The sequence below is a fragment of the Hoplias malabaricus genome, chromosome 13 (genome assembly GCF_029633855.1).
Source record: "Hoplias malabaricus isolate fHopMal1 chromosome 13, fHopMal1.hap1, whole genome shotgun sequence".
Lineage (NCBI taxonomy): Eukaryota > Metazoa > Chordata > Actinopteri > Characiformes > Erythrinidae > Hoplias > Hoplias malabaricus.
Genome location: NC_089812.1, coordinates 17,294,350 through 17,302,915, shown reverse-complemented (window position 1 = coordinate 17,302,915; position 8,566 = coordinate 17,294,350). Strand labels below are relative to the sequence as shown.

The following is an 8,566-nucleotide window of genomic DNA, read 5'->3' as shown; positions in this document are numbered from 1 at the left end:
CTTGCAAAGCTACAGTAACTAAAGGCATGGTAATCAGCAACAATCTTCTGTGTAAAATCAGAACAGAATCAATCTGATAAAACAGAGGCATATCAGATTCAACTTTGCCACAGAAAACCAAGTGTGGGTGATAAACATATCCATGATATTTAGCCAAACACACTTTCATAACCTGAGCGCTACTGGACACCTGCATTGCCATGTCAATTCCAGAACCTCCTTTTACCATGTTCAAAGACACCATTTTACCTGGACCAATGTCTAAGCAACTAAAAGTTGCTGAAGACTGCCAACTGTATGCCATATGATACTGATGCTTTCTTGCCAATGTTTTGGTAATATTTTTAAAAGATTTGAGTTGTTTTTTTTGAAAAAATTTTGTTTACCTTCATACCGCATGCATGGAGTACAGGTCCAATTTTCTGGATGCAGCGGGGATAATGGATAAGAAAATGGTGCTTTGGTAAAAGTTTTTTCTGAGGAAACAACTTCTTGAACAGTTTATGGTGATCCACAATCAAATGCTTAAAAAAAAAAACACACAGACCCTGAGATAAAACAGGAGAGAATATGATGTTAAATATCTGAAGTAATAAAAGAAGTAGTTCCCAGTGCTGGTCAGCAGAATTTACTAAATCTCCAAAGATAAGAGGAACATTTCTCAGTAGACACCATGACTGAACTGCATTCAGTCCCAGATCATAGGATCCCACCGATACTGGTCTATTGTTTCTCTCCATAAATCCGTAATTAAAACTCTGTATTCTTAATTGTAATTCTCCTGATGTTACATGTTTTTCCATCAAATATTCAAACTGTAACTTCAATTCGAACTGGGCCACACCCTCTAAAACATCATGCATCACATCAATGAAAATACTGCAATGAGTTTAATAAGCATGAAATTTTCACACCAAAAACATAAGGAAGAGTTGTTTTCCTTGTCATTTCTTGACAGTGAGAAGTGTGAATTTCTCTTGTGCGCAACACTATCTTGGAAGAATCTTCAGAAAATTCTGTCTGAAAGTCATCTTTTTCTGCTAAACAAAACCTACAGCAGTACCTTGCACTAAAAGACTCCACCAGACCAAATAAACTGTGTAAACCCAGATTATCGCCCGTAACCTGTAATACACTACCACGAACACAACCACCATATAAAGGAATCTCAATACCTTCACTTTCCAAAACTTTAATATCTCGAACAACAGGAGCAATAATTTCACTAAAACCATACCTTTTAATATCTTGAACATGAAATAAGGCACACAGGTGTATATTAGCCAAACAAGAATTCCATTTTGGGAGAAAAATTCCATAAAGTAAAATACATAGCACCCAATTTGTGAATACCCCGCTTGAATCCCAGTGGGTTTGCAACCTCAGAATCATCATAGAACATCTGAATCTGCAGTGTGTTTTTCTACTGAAAACAGAGGGTGACTCTTAATAAAAGATCCATCACAAATATCTCTGAGCCCTGAGTTGTTGGTACCTGTACTTTGCAACATTTCCACAACATGCTGACTTTTAAATATTGACTGCAAAGTAGACAAAAGTGGAACATACATGAATTTGTCTTGAACTACTACCTGATCATAAGTAGTCTTTTTGTTTCGTCGTGTCAAATCTTGAACCAATTACACATTCAACGGGTTCTACAATATTCCACTTGCCTGCTAAAAATTGATCGTTTGTATTCAGAACTTAAAATAGTGAAAGGATTCTTTCTCCTCAAAACATGCCTCAACCTTCTTGCACATTTCGGTTTGTCTTTCATCACAAAACACATGCTTCATGTTTCTTTAGCATGCTGATGGATATCTTGGACAATATTCTCCATGGAATCCACAACTGAATTTACTAAACTTTGACTTACACCTGCTGCTTTTAGATCAGTAATTACGGATGCACAACTATTTACAATGTCTGGCAAACAAAGCTCTGACTCAACATTTTCAAATGACACTTCAACATGTGTGTCATTACATATATTGAGGGTACTCTGGGGATTTGAAAAATAACCATCTTCTACACATCTAATAAACTGCTTACATGGCACTTGTTAAGATGTTTTCTGAAACCAGAAAAGCTACCAAAAGAACGGGAACATCCCACTTGACCACATTTGAGATATAGTGTCCTCCCTGTACAGAGTCCATGAATTACCTTAAGGTGTTTGATGAGGCTGTTTGGACTTTCATGGTCACTTTTACATTGAAAACATCTCATGGTTTCTCCTCAAAAATTATTCTCTAACACATCATTTTAGCTCTTAATTCTGCATCCCTAGGAGTCTCCTTTGTTTCCCCTATGTCAATGTTGTAGATGGTTGTTTGCACAAAAGTGAAAACATTGTTTAGGCATGAATTGTACGATGTACCAAAGACAAAATGTGCCTTAAAGAGTTTGTCAAAAGCTCCCACTGAACCTGTCGCCATGCATGGAAGTGCATGATTGTCGATCACAATGAAGTAGGAATGGATGCTGCACTTTGTGGATCCCACGGCAAGAAAATAAGGCTGTCTGCTTTGGGTGATGCTATCGAGATGCTGCTGCACACTGGTTCCAACCTACAAGAGATTTTTAATAAAAATATTTAGTGACTAATCTCTGATGATGCACCACATCACCACTGTTCATGAGGTTGAGCTGATGGAACATAAATTTCAAACAACTTTTAAAACTAACTTTTGGAATCTGATGAGCTGACTGCTTGAGAGGCAAACATTTTTCCCGGCCTCTTTCTGCCTTGTGCTGATGGTGGTAGCAGATGTAGCAGCAGCAAGAGAGCAGACATATCACTGTCCCAGCCTACAGATCAATAAACCAATGTCAAGTTGACATAATACCACCAATACCTTTAACTGAGAACTTGCACAATTACACAAATGCATATTTTGCACATACACTTTCAGGAAAAAAAATGTACGGTACATTATTGGTCATTAAAAGCTATGCAGTGTAAGTGTACCTTGCCTAACCAAAGGTACTGAATATGTACCTTTGAGATTACCACCACACTGAACCTTTTTCTGAAAGTGTAGAAGAAGATAATTCACTATTCGTACCATTCTGAAAATCAACATTTTGACTCAGAATTTTGCATTAAATCCAGGAGCTCTGTGGTTGATGCAAGGCCATGGCTTCCCTCAATAACTTTTGTTTTAAATGTTGTTGGCCATCTCTCCAGAAACTTGTTGGCTGTAACCTCACCAAACATAAGTCTGAAGTCTTGTTCTATCTTCAGTGCAACAATGTAAGACATGTAAATGAGTTATACTTTCTGATTGAGACAATACTGAGTATTTTTGTGGTGTAGTGTTGTAAAATTATATACCAGTCCTGGTGTGTCTAGAAATCGTGGGAAGACCGAAAAGACATCTGTTGATTTTTCTGCATCATTGATCAATGCTTGGCGATAAATGAAGGTAGTTTCCATCTTTGCCCGGATAGTGTCTTCATCGGCAGAGTATCTCAAAACAGCAATGGCTGCATCTACATCCTCACCACTTGCCGATTCCTCACTGGTAAATGGTTGTTGACTATGGCCTGGACCACCAACTTAGGACAGAGGAAAATTTCATAGACTATAGCCTGCACAACTCACAGCTCATAATATCACAATTTTATTAGTAAAGTGTAACAGATGTAAACTTACCTTTGGGGGATCTGACTCCTGAGGCACCTCTTTCCTCTGCAGTTTTTCTTTGTATGGTCTTCAATCGCCATGCCAGGTATCCTGACCCACACTCTGGATCGTAGTAATGGTCCTATATAATTACACATAAGCATACATGAATACACAATATAAATATTCCAAGGGGGGGGGGGTCCTAGTAAAGGTTTATTAATTAAGTAAATATACAATCATACAAATTTGGCATCAAACAATGCTCTAAAAATAATTACTAATTGTAAAATACTGACAATATATCTTTACACTAATCATACACTTAATGCTTACCCATGTGTTTCTGTCATCTCAGCAGCAAGTATGTTTATCATCTGTCTTCTGGTTGCATCTGTCAAAGTTTTGTTTTTTCCGTACTCTTGAATAATCCGTTCACCACCAGGTTTTGAAGACAGGACATTTTCAATCAGCTGTAATTAGAATAATATTGTATTTTTAGTAATAGTAAAATCAAATAAAATGTAAAAAGTAAATTGGAAAATAATTAGCTGAAGAACACAACCCACCATATAAAACATAATTGAGATTAGGCTTCTACCTACCGCTTTTGCCTTACAGTTTATTCGGCAAGGCCTTTTAGGCTGGCCTTCTTCAAAAGTGACTGCCTCTTCATGAGGATCACACACTGTTAAGTTCAGAGTGACTGTGTCATCAGATCTTACAGAGGATGATGATGATGATTGAGAGGTGCCTGTGTGTTATGAAAGCATACAAAAATAGAAATATTACATCACACCTTTCTATATTTTTAACAATTTCTAACCATATTTTCCATCTATATTTTAAGTATTGATTTATTAACCTATACCTTTCATCTTAATAATACATTAATCTCCTAAGAGTCTGAATGATTACCAAGTTCTTCACTGCACAGAGTGACATGGAAGGTTCCAGGTGATTCCTTTGCAATTTCTTCAAAAACCTCTGAGTCAACTTCTGTGTCAGATTGGTCATATACCTTCATGTTCAGCTGTCTTCTTTCTGGTATGTTGAATTTTAGGAGCACTGGAAAAAAAAACAAAGTTGCAGAAATTGTGTTCTGGTCAATTAGTTTGGCATTTCTGTTGTTTGTATTTAGAGCCACAACTTCACCAGCCTGAGGCATCATTAAACACCACCCACTTATAGTTAAGGTTAAATCACTGAATCTAGGATCCACAAATATTGTCTTTTACAAATTACTGATGAAATATAAGGAAGGCGTAGTCCATCCTAATTTGACTATATACTCCTATAATTGAAAATATAAAGCACAAAGAAAAACATTTGTGAACTAAATGATTTCTTGAGTTGGAACGTCAAGCTAATGTACATACCTTCTTTCAAGAATGAACTGAATGTTAGCTCAGAGAGCTTAACATACTTTTGCTCTCCCCCAAACTGAACTCGCAGCAACATACTGCTTCTGTAAAATAAATTAAAAAATTAATTTTAACATCAATAACACAGTCGAAACAATTGAAGAAAAACATTGCTGTATAGGCCAAATACAATGCTAGAAAATAAATTAATAAATGAATGAATGAATGAAAACACCACCTTAAAGTTCCTTATAAGAACATTCATTCATTCATTGTCTGTAGGCGCTTATCCAGTTCAGGGTCGCTGTGGGTCTACCCAGAATCACTGGGCGCAAGGCGGGAAAAGACGTATTAAATTAACACCCACTACACAGTATTTTCATGTCTGCCTTATATAAAGCTGTGTAAGTTTTAATATGAGATTTACACAGTAACACATATTTGGGTTAGGTTTTATGTTTAACAGTAAATCAGTAATCTAACGTTATAAACGAAATAAAATAACATCGTAAACCACTATTTTGTGGAAATACATTTGCTACATAGACCGTTTTCAGAGGCCTGTTTATGTCAATAGCTCGGAGATAACATGAGCATAAAGGACAACACATAAACGTAAAAAATGCGTCTAAATGTAAACGGTGCCCCATTTAAGGTGGACCATACAATCAACAGAATGTACCCATGGCGTTAAGGTAGACCGAGGTTCAGACAGGAACTTTGAGCACGCTAGATAGCTAATATAGCTAATTGCGGCACCATTTAAGGTGGACCTGGGCTCTAAAATGTAAACTGCCGTGCCATTTAATGTGGAACGCGGTTCAGAATCTTGATAACCCCATGTTGTAATGTGTGAGGGGCCACTTGAATATGTTTACTGCACCATTTAAGGAGGAACATAATAATAAAATGTAAACTGTTACACCATTTAAGGTGGGACGAGACTCAGGATGTAACTTCCACACATTTTAAAGTACGAGTGGGCATTCGAATATAAATACTAGGGTTACATTTATGTGGAGATTACCGCTAAAATCTAGCTAAATTGCTGCATCATTTAAGGTGGGGCAGAGCTCATAATTTAAGGTGTAACCACACACTAAACTGTATATAGCTGCACAGTTTAAGTAATTTAATATGGGAAGCATCTAACCAGATATAATGTCATTTGTATGACACTTTTTTCTACATAAAATGTCCAACAACTGTGCTGCTAAACGGCTAATGGAAAACTTCACCGCGACACTACGACAACATAAGACTTAAATATGATCCCAATTAGCATAAATACAACTCTAAAATCATCTCAAGTTGGGAAAAAAAACGCGACTTACGGTTTAGAACATGAGTTACTTACCAAACTGTAGCACTTTGAAGATGTTGGACAAAATGATCCGTCAGCCAGCAAGCAGGACCGCACAGAAATATGGCGCGAATTTATCACTCTGTGGATTAGAATTTTCACTGCACTCCTTAAGATTCTTAACACTGTGTTTTAACTCCAGCATTGGAGCACTTATATTCTCCATGGTGTTACATATACTCACTCTAGGTTTAAATAAGTTAACTCTGAAATTTTAACACCGTATTTTTTACTGTGTTTATTTGAATGCCATAAAATACTCATTGAAATGTTTATTCAACTACTGTCAAGCCTCCTCATAACAGTAGAAGCTCTTACGGCAGTAATAGTTTATTAATCCTTATTAATAATTACTGACTTTTTACTTAAATGCATGTTTTTTATAGGTGTGAGACCACTTATAGATTTATCTGTAATCTATGACTGAACATACAATGTAACATTTATTCTTCTCATTGTGTATGTATGAGGTCCCATTGATCAATCAATTTTGCAAAACTCAATTTCTTTTTATAGATTTAAAGAAATATGTGTATGGTGCTGGTAGGAGTGAAAGGAGAGAGAAGCAAATAACGTGACATCACTCAACAAATTCACCAGTGTTAAATCAACACTATTAGTGTTAACACTGAGAGCGCTTAATTATTACACTAACCATGTTAATTTAACACTAATAGTGTTGATTTAACACTGGTGAATCTTACTGACAAAATGCAAAGAAAGCATTTTCAATGTTTTACTGACCAAATAGATGTTTTAAATGTTGGACCTGTTTAAATGTTTAAATGCCTGCAACACTCTTCAGAATAGCAAAATAAGACAATAAGAAAAAATAAATAAGAGATTTTTAAAAATATTTATTTTTACTGTTTTAACTCATTACACAATAAGCACTGAACATCTACCAAAAGTTCAAAATTTGCAATCAAAGATGTGCTGTAGAATGAAAATGTAAATGAAATCTGAGAAGTCTGTTATGCAAGGCATTAACCATATTCAACTGTATGCAGAAATGTCACTAAGTTCTCTGGACCCAAGCTCCTCTTAGCTTCAATACCATCAATTTGTTCAGTGACATTTCTTCTTTGTCTTTGAATATAATAATTTGCATTTTAATTCTTACACACAAAAAGTGACACACCACACACACAAGTCAACAAAATCACAGCACATACCGGATGATGATGATGACCGTATGAAGATTTTCTTTGGGAATGCATTCATGTCTAAGGGTTTGTTTTTCTTTAGCTCATAAAGCATTCTGTGTATCATGTTTTGTTTAAAACAGATTGACGCAGTAATGATTAATTTGTGTTTGTCAAAGAATGGGATGTGGTTTCATCCACATGAGTAATTACTTTGGAAATGCATGCTTCTTTGCTATCAAAATAGTTATGGTTGTTAACAGTTGCCGGCATTGGCTACAATCGTGCTGAGTGATATGGATCAAAGCGACAATGAGGTTGGGCTCTATTGGACTCCTGGTCTTGGATGGTTGATGCACATTTGGGGATTGTTCTCAAATTCTCACAATGACAGGGTGTGCTGGAATTCTTGTGGTTAGATTAGACACTTGATTCAGATATTTCCATTTGATGAAGGTGGATAGAGATGTGGTATATATCCGTACCCACTTCTGAGAAGTTCAAACAGATCTGAAGTTATGTCTTGACACAAGGGAATATAGACAGACACTCACAATCTTGAGATTCTGCTCACTGTTAAAGTTCTATTAGCATAGTGTAAAAGGTTGTTGTTGTGAAGATCACAGTCCTTCTGTGACCACAATTGATTTTATGGTCATTTTACTGCATTTAGAGCTTTCTACTGTGTTCTTGTTCTACAAGGTCAGATTGCAGTTTGAGAAAGTAAGTTCCTTTGACCTGTGTAAGACAATGATACACTAAAACATATAAATACTTTTAATAATCTTTTTGCAGAAAGACACAAAATGCTTATTCAGGTGTTCCAACTGATTTTTTTTTTATCCAACTTATATAAAAAAATATTTGTTAGCATAAAGATGGACATCTGACCAAAATATCCATTGATAACATGGGGAAAAAGGTCACCTGCTGCACTCATTTTTTGAATATGGAAATGAATTTTTGAAAAGTATGATCAGTGAGGGCATTTAAAACGGGAACTACAATACAGTTTCAATACAGTTTTAAAACTGTTTCTCTGCTTCCTCCTCCTCCCCAGATG

General features: G+C 36.0%; 1 long non-coding RNA gene across 1 annotated transcript; it reads right to left on the bottom strand.

Moving 5' to 3' along the window:
* Positions 1-2,461: 2,461 nt before the first annotated feature.
* On the bottom strand, positions 2,462-3,461 carry LOC136664583 (uncharacterized). Its single transcript, XR_010795158.1, has 3 exons — positions 3,341-3,461; positions 2,692-2,814; positions 2,462-2,573 (listed from the first exon to the last, which is right to left on the bottom strand). It is a non-coding gene; the product is annotated as an uncharacterized lncRNA (long non-coding RNA).
* Positions 3,462-8,566: the final 5,105 nt, after the last annotated feature.